The following is a 12,350-nucleotide window of genomic DNA, read 5'->3' as shown; positions in this document are numbered from 1 at the left end:
TTGTCGCAGTTTCTAGCAAATTCCTTTATGTGCTTATGAACATATAGAATATTGTCAATAATATTTTTGAAAATTCCAAAAGTAATAAACAATATACTTACTGCAAAAAAGAAGGGTGTGGTTTATGCACATATCTCAAAAACCAATTCAGATGTTTTTTAACCAAAAAAAAAAAACAATCAATAAGACCACAAAAATTTCAATCTTCCGGAACTCTTGGAATATTTATAATTTATGGCGTGTTCAATTTATTCCCAACTTGGACGGTTTAACAAAAAAATATTATATATATTATACTAGCTGACCCGACAGACGTTGTTCTGTAGATAATAAAAAAATACTGTTTTATCGGAGTTTGCCAATAATATTTCAAAACATTTACAACATCAAGAATTATTTCATCAAAAATGCTCCCTGTTGTTATAATGAAATTGTTTCACAGCGGAACTGTAAAACCGTGCGTCAGTAAATTCTCTATTAGAAAATATGTCCATACAAAACTTATATTGAAAATAAAAATAATTATGGGTCCCAAATCGAAATAAAATCCGTTCATTAGTTTAGGAGTCCATCGCGGACAAACAACGTGTCCCGTAATTTATATATATTAAGATTATAATATTATACCATCATTTAAAGGAAATAAAAAATCTATTTAAAATGTCCAGTGTTTCAACCCATATAATAATAATTATTATATTTATCATTTGATAATAATGAAAATACAGTTATACCACAGGTTATACTTATCCTATTTTATGTAGTTAGGAGCTATCAATGCGCATGCGCTATGATGACATCGACTAATTGAAGCACATTTTGGATACCTTAGATAACATCATTACAATTTCAGGTAACTTTATGCTGTACCTCAATTTTTTTAAATGCAGCCTGATAATCCAGCTTTCTGGAGGTGAAAGAATTGCTTAAATCGGTTAAGAATTCCAAATTTAAATTCTAAAATATATTCATACGTTGTACTATAATTATTGATATACAAAAAATAGTTTAAAAAAGTAGAAAACACGCTTTTTATTGAAAGCCGAACTAAAAAATAGAAAAACGAAAGATGAAAATTATTTAAATTAACAAAAATCCTCCAAGGGCCTCGATAAATCTACGAACTTTGAATGATATCTGGCCGTTTAAAGTGGGTCAAAATCGTGCCCAAATGAGTCGGTTACAAACATTACAGGTGAAGCTATAAAAACGGGTAAAAACAAGAGAAATGCCCCAGCTCTTTTGGGGCACAAGAAACTGAGAAAGGGGTACAAATAAATATAAAATAATCATATGTCTTCTCTCTGTAGGTACTATGCAATTTACATGTAGGTATTACCTAGTTTTTACCATGCATAATGTATATATCAGCCTTTTTATAGGTACAGCTTATTAAAATTCACTTGGAATTTTTCTACAGAATGCTGTTATAAACGTATAGCTCCTTAAATGACATAAATATAACTAACCTTATTCGCATAGGTGGGCAAAGAAAGATTTTGAAACATTTTAGTTATAAATTTAAAATAAACTGTGTAATTGTTATTGTAAAGCTACTTTATATTATAAAGCGGAATGAATTAGATGCTAAGAATGTAAATTCAAAAGTAAATTTTGAAATCTTCTAAAATATCTTGTAATTAAATAATTGGAAAGCATATATACATATTTGTTTAAATTTTTTTTATCTAACTTCATCTTTCAAAACGAAATTGTATGTTTGAGATTCCTTGATTTGTGAAAAAATAGTTGATTGTATTTTTTTTGTCAATTATGTAAGTTATTGCTATATATATATATTGGTAACAATATCACCATGGGATGCCAGCTTAATAATATATATTTTTAACAAAGTAAATTATAATCTGAAATTCAATAATAATTCCTAAGTAGTAGGTATCTTTGCACATCAAGAAACAATTTAGCTAGATTCCAATAGAATTAATTCAGAGCAGAAAATTTTACAAATTATTAGTTTAAAAAGGGTAGGTATTTTTAAATTGATACTTTTAGGTATCTATTCTTCCATACCTAATAGTAATAAATAGGTGTGAGTTTGTTGAAACAAGGTTATCCGAACGACGTGTTTGACCGCCATTTGGCTGTCGGAACTCGCCCGTACACCACTGTTTCGAATTCACAAACAGAAAATATTCTATACCACCCTATTTAGCACCCTCCAAAAACATCCCTTCCTTTGCTCTTAAAAAAGCATCGCCATCTTGCAATACCATTCCAATTTCAAACAGCCGGCTAGACGAAGCAATCCCCGAAACACTCCGGTCATTCCCATTATTTTTATTTTTTTATTTGTATTTTCGCGGTATTCGACTGTAAAATGAATATTTAGTTTTAAATGAGTTCGCGCTATTGATTTCGAGTGAAAATTGTTTTTTTATCGGTTCTCTAGTGTTCTTAAATAGTTATCAGAGGTTTCTTATTCGATAATCAGTCTTTTTTTTATCGGAAATTCAGTAAAAGTTCACGTGGTTGGTAAACAGGCGCCCGCGCTTCGTTGGCCATTTATCGCTAGGCCTAAATGAGCGGCGAACGCGCGAATTCGCGAAAATTTTGCAAGAACTTTCACAGTATTTCATCCAATAAGATTCTTATAGGCCTATTTTTTTAATGGTACAAATAAATAGTGTGGATCCTTAATTATACGATTGAAGTGATTTTTTTTCGAAATTGGACAGTGAAACTAATAATTTCGATATATTCCGCGGTGGTGTGGTTTTCGGACTTTGACTGTGGAAGTAAATGTCCTGTGGATTCTTTGTTTGTGGATTTTTCTGGAAATAAACACATTTATTGGTAAGTAAAACATTAATTTTCTATAAAACAAGACATATATTATAATAATTGTAGCATTTATTGATTATTTTATGGGATAAACGGGAAGAATTTAACTCTCTTTTAAAAATTAGCATATTTAAAAAAAGTATCGCAATTTAAACCTGGTTTCATTTAATTTATGATGAATTACAGTACTATTTATTTAATTTAAAAAAATATATTATAATTAATAGTCCTTAAACTCGTTCCAGATATATTCTTAAAACTCTACTTTTGTAGAGAAAATTACCAATTAGAGAACGCTTTCATATTGCTTAGAAAGAATTATTAAATAATGCTTAACTTATTTTTTTAACCAAATATAAATAATACTTTAAATTAGTATTAAATTATTAAAAAAAATACTGTGAGAGATATGAAAAAAAAGACGACTATTCAATTTTAGGCTTTTATTTTAGCTAGGCATCTCTAGTTAGTTTTACGGAAAAGCACCAATAGGTAGGGATATATTCGAAATTTATTTTGAAAATATACCATAAATAAAACGTATTTATACTATAAATTAATAAACCTTACTATTGACGACCAATATACACCATAAATAAAAACACACTGATCTACAAAATATCTCCAAAAATATACTTATCAAGTATGTATCGTTTGTAAGTATATTTTATATTAATTTCATTTACAAAATTTTTTGATATATCAAATTGTGATGCAAATAAAAATAGGCAATTACCTACTTTATGACCTTAAAACTTTCGTTGGTAAAATACAAAACATTTAAAAGTAAAAAAAGTCAAAATCAAAAAGCTTTTATGTATTTCGCCACTTTAAACCACTCTTAAGCATTAGTTAGTTCCCTTATGGCTAGGGTTTTTTGCTGCGCATTGATTAAAATAATTAAATTCTAGGCCTAGATAGTATTTTAATAGTACAAGCGTTATGTTGTTCTGTTGGTTTTTTATTCTTTATCACCAGTGTAAAAATTTGTTGGTGTTTAAAACTATTACTGTTTTAGCACTATTTTACCAGTCGGAGGTACCCATAATCTAGTATGGGTATCAAAACGGTGCCTATTTCTGGCGTGAAGCAGTAATGTGGAAGCATTACTGTGTCTCGGTCAGAAGGGCGCCGTAGCTAGTGAAACTACTAGGCAAATGAGACTTAACTTCTTATGTCTCAAGGTGACTAGCGCAATTGTGGTGCCGTTCAGAATTTTTGGATTTTCAAGAGTCTTGAGCGGCACTGCATTGTTATGGGCAGGGCGTATCAATTACCATCAGCTGAACGTCCTGCTCGTCTCGTCTTTTATTATCATAAAAAAGGTAAAGCAAGAACTAGCCATGAAAAAAAACAAAAAAAACCTTTATAAAAACATATACAGACATACATACGATCTCATATAACATATCTATCGTTGACACCAGGAGCCAACAAAAACTTGCCATGCCTACTTCGGCTAAGTCGAGTTAGTAGAGTCTTATTTAGGCAATGTATATTCTCTTACAACATGATGAAAATTTTCGAAACAACTAACAGTGGGAGGCTCCTTTGTACAGGATGCCGGCTAGATTATGGGAACTACAACGGCCCCTATTTCTGTCGTGAAGCAGTAAGTAATTCGTGAGCGTTAATGCTTCTGAAGGGCGCTGTAGCTAGTAAAATTACTGGGCAAATGAGACTGTAAACATCTTATGTCTCAAGGTGACGAGCGCAATTGTAGTTTTTTTTCGGGTTTTTCAATAATCATGAGCGGCACTGCATTGTAATGGGCAGAGCGTATCAATTACCATCACATAAACGTCCTGCTCTTCTCGTCCCTTATTGTCATAAAAAAAAACAATTCTATTGAAAAATTCAAATGTATTGTTAAAAGACGTTTATGTGGTAAATGTTACTATAACATAAATGACTTTTTAAATGATACCACAGCTTGGGAATGGAGCGATCGCCCTCAGGGTATTACATAATAAGTTTGATTGTAACAAAATTTTATATAAGAAAAGTAGAAGACCGCTGAGTTTCTTCGACCCGTTCTTGTCAGGTCTGAGTCATATATTTTCAAATAGGTGGTAGTTTTTGACGTTCAATAAGTGATTTTAAATCCTATTCTGAATAAAAATATTAGAACTTGAATTGTACATATTTATTCAAACAAAACAAATCTTATAACAATATTTACAATACTACGACTACATAAAATTAAAACTATCATTACGTGGAAGCGTACTAAGAATACTGGCAGCATTTCCGCGTTGGATAGCAAGACTGGTCCGTTGATCGAAATAGCTGCCAGCGCTTGGGTTTCCAGTAGCTGTTTTGAGGCGCGTAGATAGTACTTTGTACATTCTCCGCGTGTCTGGGCCCCACGGGTCAAGTGTCTCGACACCAAACGGCACAAAGATGTAAGACTCACTGAGACCGACATATTTGCGACGCTTGCTGTCTTGATTATCAGATCGGCTGGACCACAATCCTGCCTTCTCTTGCTTTCCACGCAAGTTCTTCTGTTTTTCGTAGATACTCTTCTCTGAACAATTTTTAGTAACTTTTTTTCTCAAAACTAACCCTTTCATAATTATTTTGGCGTCAATATGTCACCACCACTTTCAACAAACTTTCCCAGTAATCTTTTTGCGTTATTTATAATATTAGAATGTTGTACATTAGTAATTGCTAAAGATAATCATAATAAATATATATTGTAGAGTGTGATATGATTTACAGTAGGTGTTCGGACTAACGTCCTTACAAATAAACTTGGTATAAAGTTATATAAGAAACTAGTGGGAGGCTCTTTTGCACAAGAAGCCGGCTAGATTATGGGTACCATAACGGCACTTATTTCTGCCGTGAAGCAGTAATGTGTAAACATAACTGTGTTTCGGTCTGAAAGGCGCTGTAGCTAGTGAAATTACTGGGCAAATGAGACTTAACATCTTATGTCTCAAGATGACGAGCGCAATTGTAGTGCCGCTCAGAATTTTTGGGTTTTTCAAAAATTCTGAGCGGCACTGCATTGTAATGGTTAGGGCGTGTCAATTACCATCATCTGAACGTCCTGCTCGTCTCGTCCCTTATTTTCATAAAAAAATCTGAGCATAAACCAAGAATATGTAAAATGTTTTCAAATACACATTTTGCTTATGATTGGTTTATTCGGACGTATAACGTTTCCCGCGCTTTTTTGCAAGGCTGCCTGACATTCCGAAATCTTCAGAATAATTCATTGTATTAACAGTTTTGTCTGAGATATAGTCAACATTTGCATATTATTGGTTTATTCTCAGGTATAACATTATTATAAGTGTATTTGTAAGGTCGTTAGAACATACTATCGTATAGATGCTGACCTGCCAGCTTGATAATGCGTGACCAATTTTGATCTGAAAATGTGTGCGTTAGCTAATCTTTCAACAGGAATAGTATTTTTGCAGCTTGTAGCACCCATGTGGACGATATCGGGAAAAATGAAAACAGAAAAAAGTGAAAATTCTGAAAAGATCCTGATTAAAAATACTCATTGAAAAGTATTTAGAAAAATAAACAGTCGCTTCATGTCAACTGTCTATTTATAAATTAAAAAAAAAAAGAATTAGGATTATTGGAAACAATTCAAATTTCATCAATTTCAATACTTTTCAATGAGTATTTTTAATCAGGGGTAGGCCACGGGCGATTGAGATGTATTTTACGGCCGTTTTCAATAACCTATTTTTTATATTTTTTAACGTATCTCTAATTGTGGATATATGCTATCACCGTTTAATGACAAGATCTTATCTATCCATAGTTATGTCATATTATAGTTATGTCGATAGGTTATTGAAATGGAAGTAAGCGTAAAAGGATAGATTTGTCTACCTCTAGTATGTTAAATTATGGATAGATATGTTATTGAAAACGGCCGATAGAGTATCAGGATAAATGAATGGTTTACTTTTTTTTACATATTTTAATGTAGATAAATAATATTACAAATTCTGCAGCTCTACAAACGTCATATACGTCGCTTGAGGCATATATTATTCCACCTCCATCTAGTGAGCTCACTAAATTGTGGCACTCAAATTTACTATTCACATTTTCATGTATTTTAAATAGTGACATAGAGATCTCACCACAAAACCAGCTATATATCTAACTATTTGCTATATTTATTCGAAAGCTTGATTATGATCAGTCCTAAACGAGACATTATGCCTTCATTTTCCTCAACTTACATTATATGAATGTATACACAACAAAATATCATTTTTTACACAAATTATTTAAGTGTTGTTACGCCAAAATCGGGCACGAGCGGACGTGTTGTCTCGCCAAAATCTCGCCGATTTTGGCGTAACAACACGTCCTGAGGATGCCTCGTGTAGAGGCGAAACACGTGTCGAATTGTTTTAAAAACAAATATTGGCGGAATTAACACTAAAGAAAACTTAAATCATTTGTGTAATTATGGATTTCCGCAAAGTAACGCCTAATTCAATATTTTTTTTTTTTCATTTTTTTACAATTTTTGTCAGTCTGTCTGTCTGTTTGTTCCGGATAATCTCTGAAATGGCTGGACCGATTTTGACGGGACTTTTATTGGCAGATAGCTGATGCAATAAGGAGTTACTTAGGCTACGTTTATTTTAGAAAATTAAAGTTATGTTGCAATGTCCAAGAAACGGTCTTACTCTGAAAATAATTTATATGGCCAAACAAAGTTTGCCGGGTCAGCTAGTCTATAATATAACAGTCACTTTGATTGTCAATTGCATCATCAGTGAATTTGGAGCAGTAATATAATGCAGTGAAGAAGAACACATCAAAATATGATGTTTTCTGGTGTTTCATGTTCGTGATTTTTACCACACAGTTTCCTGATTTCAAAGATTTTTCTTCCATGTACTTCCATGCACAACAATTTCCGAAAGATGACTTTTAGTTGCTTGGCATCAGGGTTATCATTATAACCATCATGCATACTTATAGCCCAAAAATAATTATTCATAAATTTGCGCGGCGGCCATCTTGGATTTAAAAAATGATGCCAAATTCGTTATCTGCACCCTCGAGAACCTCGGATAGTATATCCATATTGTTGGAAACATAATTTGGCGCGGCGGCCAAAATAATAGTTTTATAAATAATAGCTGGCAACAGCGCCTCTATCGTCTCGCTTTTTCGTTTCATCGAGTTTCAAATCACAACGAATTCTAAAGAAGTTTCACTTAAAAAAAACTGTTTCTGAGTAGCACTCTTTCAACGTTTTCACTATATTTAATCATATATCTATAATTGTATTGCACTTATGTAACGAAATTTGGAAACCTATCATAAGCCTTTCGTAAGTCATAACATAACTGACACATTCATATGCTATTTTTTTATGGAACTGGATGACAAACGAGCGTATTGGTCACCTGATGTTAAGTGATCACCGCCGCCCACAATGTCTTGCAACTCTAGAGTTAATACAGGAGCGTTGCCAGCATTTTAGAATGGTAAAAGCGCTTTTTTTGAAGGTACCCTTGTCGTATCGTCCTAGAAACACCGCACAAGGAATCTCATTCCACAGCTTTGTTTTACGTGGAGAAAAGCTCAAATCAGCTCAAAGAGTTATAGAGCCTTAGAAAATAAGCTATCTGCCATTTAAAGTGCCGTAAGAATAGGTCCAATCTTTAAGATAAATAAATAAAAATTGGTTGAACCTTTCGAATTCTTTTGAAGCTCGCATAGTGTAATAATCACAGTGATATTTCATTATGTCATCTTAATGTGGGAGACTCCTATGCACAGGATGCCGGCTAGATTATGGTTACCTCAACGGTGTCTATTTCTGCCGTGAAGCATTAATGTATATTATTGTGTTTCGGTCTGAAGGGTGCCGCAGCTAGTGAGATTACTGGGCAAATGAGAATTAACATCTTGACTTAGACTGATGAGTCACACCTATTTCTGTAGTAGCAAAAAAAGTAACTATATGCGCAGTGATCTTTCTGGGTAGTACTGTCAACACACCTATTTCTGTAGTAGCAGAAGAAGTAACTGTATGAGCAGTGATCTTCCTGGGTAGTACTGCCATCACGGGTATTTCTGTAGCAGGAGAAGAAGTAACTGTATGAGCAGTGATCTTCCTGGGTAGTACAACTAACACAAGTGTTTCTATAGTAGCAGAAGAAGTAACTGAATGAGCAGTGATCTTCCTGGGTAGTACTGCAATCACGGGTATTTCTGTAGCAGCAGAAGAAGTAACTGTATGAGCAGTGATCTTCCTGGGTAGTACTGCCATCACGGGTATTTCTGTAGCAGGAGAAGAAGTAACTGTGTGAGCAGTGATCTTCCTGGGTAGTACTACTAACACAAGTGTTTCTGTAGTAGCAGAAGAAGTAACTGTATGAGCAGTGATCTTTCTGGGTAGTACTGTCAACACACCTATTTCTGTAGTAGCAGAAGAAGTAACTGTATGAGCAGTGATCTTCCTGGGTAGTACTGCCATCACGGGTATTTCTGTAGCAGGAGAAGAAGTAACTGTGTGAGCAGTGATCTTCCTGGGTAGTACTACTAACACAAGTGTTTCTATAGTAGCAGAAGAAGTAACTGAATGAGCAGTGATCTTCCTGGGTAGTACTGCAATCACGGGTATTTCTGTAGCAGCAGAAGAAGTAACTGTATGAGCAGTGATCTTCCTGGGTAGTACTGCCATCACGGGTATTTCTGTAGCAGGAGAAGAAGTAACTGTGTGAGCAGTGATCTTCCTGGGTAGTACTACTAACACAAGTGTTTCTGTAGTAGCAGAAGAAGTAACTTTATGAGCAGTGATCTTCCTGGGTAGTACTGCTATCACGGGTATTTCTGTAGCAGGAGAAGAAGTAACTGTGTGAGCAGTGATTTTCATGGGTATTACTACTTACACAAGTGTTTCTGTAGTAGCAGAAGAAGTAACTGTATGAGCAGTGATCTTCCTGGATAGTACTGCCATCACGGGTATTTCTGTAGCAGCAGAAGAAGTAACTGTATGAGCAGTGATCTTCCTGGGTAGTACTACTTACACAAGTGTTTCTTTAGTAGCAGAAGAAGTAACTGTATGAGCAGTGATATTCCTAGGTAGTACTACTTACACAAGTGTTTCTTTAGTAGCAGAAAAATTAACTGTATGAGCAGTGATCTCCCTGGGTAGTACTGCTTTCACGGGTATTTCTGTAGTAGCAGAAACAGTAACTGTATGAGCCGGTTTCGTCCGTAATTGTTCTACCATTATGACCATTTCTATCAAAAGAACTAGGTGTTTAAGCAATGTTCGTGCAAGGCAGTACCACACCTATCTCTGTAATAGCAAAAGAAGTAACTGTATGTGCAGTGTTGGTCCGGAACAATACTGTCATCGACATATATTGCTATGTCTGCGGAAAGCATGTGATTTTCTGACGGCTTACATCGTGTTGTGATTCATAATAATTCAAATCATGCCACAACTATGATAGGCCAATATTGCTTCTTGATATAAGATGTGTCATGAACTCTTAATTACTTTTTTATGACGTTGCAAGTTTTTCTATCTGAAACGTCATCTTTTGAATAGTAATACATACAAAGACCCTTCTCATAGCAAGGAATCTCCCTGCTACTATTCTATGTAAAATATAGAAGAATCTATTAATAGGAACGCCTAGATAAACCCGATGAGCCAATAGTCAAATGATACTCTTATCTTATTAAAATTCACCCTAACAGCATATTTAAGCATGGGAAAGACCTTCAAGAAAGGGTTGGCAAGGTCAAACCTGTTCGTTGAACTTGTTTCAGGGTGCTCAGCATTATGCATTGGATCTGGTTTGGAGACTTGTGAAGGACATCAGCTTCTTCCAAAAAGTTAGCTACGGTTAAGATAGCGGCCTTGGCCAATTCGATGGGAATTTAATGATGTCAGGTTTCTTGTGATTTGAACAGAATTATGACTAAGATAGATTCACATGACATGACTTCGTCTGACTTCAAGCAGTAGAGTAAAAGCACTATTTATATCGTAGATAATTTATAGGTCTAGAGGTTACACTACGTACGGACGTAGTGTGTGTGTAAGACGTAGCGTACGTACGGACGTACGCTACACTCGAAACACCGCAGTCACGTTTTTAAGTGTACGCTTGTGGCTGAAAATAGAGCCTAACTATTCGCCGCTATTTTCTTCAATGCTTTTACAGCCTTAGAGTCTATCTAAGATTTGTATATTGGTTTCAAGGGCGATGCCCTTTTTTTTACAATAAGGGACGAGACGAGTAGGACGTTCATCTGATTCATTACGGTTTCGAATCCCGGTAGGTGCAAGCATTTATATGATGAATATGGATGTTTGTTTCCGAGTCATGGATGTTTAAAGGTATTTATGTATGTTTAAGTAAATATATTGTATTAAATATACCATTGTCTTGTAACCCATAACACAGGTTATATATGCTTAACTTGGGGCAAGATAATTTGTGTAAGAAGTGTGTCAATATTATTATTATTATTATTACAATGCAGTGCCGCTCAGGATTCTTCAAAAAACCAAAAATTCTGAGCAGCACTGCATTTGCGCTCGTCACCTTAATTAAGTGAAATTACTGGGCAAACTGCGGCATCCTGTGTAAAGGAGCCTCCCACCGGTAAAATGACAACAGGCCAACTTTATTACTTTGGTGTGCATGGCAGCTACGTCTTACACCGCAATCACTTTTCTTAAGTGTACTTTTTTGGCTAAATTGAGGCTAACAGTTCGCCGCTATCTTTCTATTTTTTCGAGTTTATCTAGACGTATAAATTATCGAAGACTTGTATACTGGTTTGAAGGGCGCTGCAACTTGTGATAGTATTGGGGTAGTGATTGTTTACTCTCTCATGGTGACGAGCGTATAATGGTGGTGACGATCAATTTTGTGCTTGCAATAATCAGTACTGGTCTCATTATATCTTATCGTAAAACAGTGTATCGGCTTATGACTTCCTCCTAAAATCTATTTTCTCTTTAATCGACTTTGACAAAGGAGGACACTATCAAATCGTGTTTTTAACAGACTTCAAAAAAGGAGCAGGTTCTCAATTCGTCGGTGTATTTTTTTTATGTTTGATACCTCAGAACTTTCGACTGGGTGAACCGATTTTGATGATTATTTTTTTGTTTGAAAGCATTTGGTGCATTTGATATTTTCTCTTTAATCGACTTTGAAAAAGGAGGACATTATCAAATCGTGTTTTTTTATGTTTGTTACTTCAGATCTTCGGAACTGTCGTATTTGGATAGATTTTCTAAATTTGTTTTTTCATTTCAAATGATACAATGTTTCAGATTCTTATATAAAAATCAGATTGAATATACGAATAATCGCTAAGGATTTTGATTGATGATTTAGAATGTTATATATTATATTATATTATACTATTTCTAGTTTTTAGGTTGCCGTATCCAAAGGGTAAGAACGGAACCCTGTTACTAAGACTCCGCTATCTGTCTGTCCGTCTATCACCAGGCTGAATCTAATTAAGCCTGATAGTGAGACAGTTGAAATTTTCATAAATGATTT

At 34.5% G+C, this 12,350-nt stretch overlaps 1 long non-coding RNA gene across 1 annotated transcript in view; it reads left to right on the top strand.

Moving 5' to 3' along the window:
- The first annotated feature begins 2,113 nt into the window (after positions 1–2,113).
- Positions 2,114–12,350, top strand: part of LOC126964463 (uncharacterized) — a 147,891-nt gene continuing 137,654 nt past the window's right edge. The window contains exon 1 of the long non-coding RNA XR_007729382.1: positions 2,114–2,814. This is a non-coding gene — a long non-coding RNA (uncharacterized LOC126964463). The remainder of the gene's footprint in view (positions 2,815–12,350) is intronic.

The sequence above is a fragment of the Leptidea sinapis genome, chromosome 5, assembly GCF_905404315.1.
Source record: "Leptidea sinapis chromosome 5, ilLepSina1.1, whole genome shotgun sequence".
NCBI classification, from domain to species: Eukaryota; Metazoa; Arthropoda; class Insecta; order Lepidoptera; family Pieridae; genus Leptidea; species Leptidea sinapis.
The sequence above is the reverse complement of the archived record's forward strand: the minus strand, read 5'-3'. Positions and strand labels throughout refer to the sequence as shown.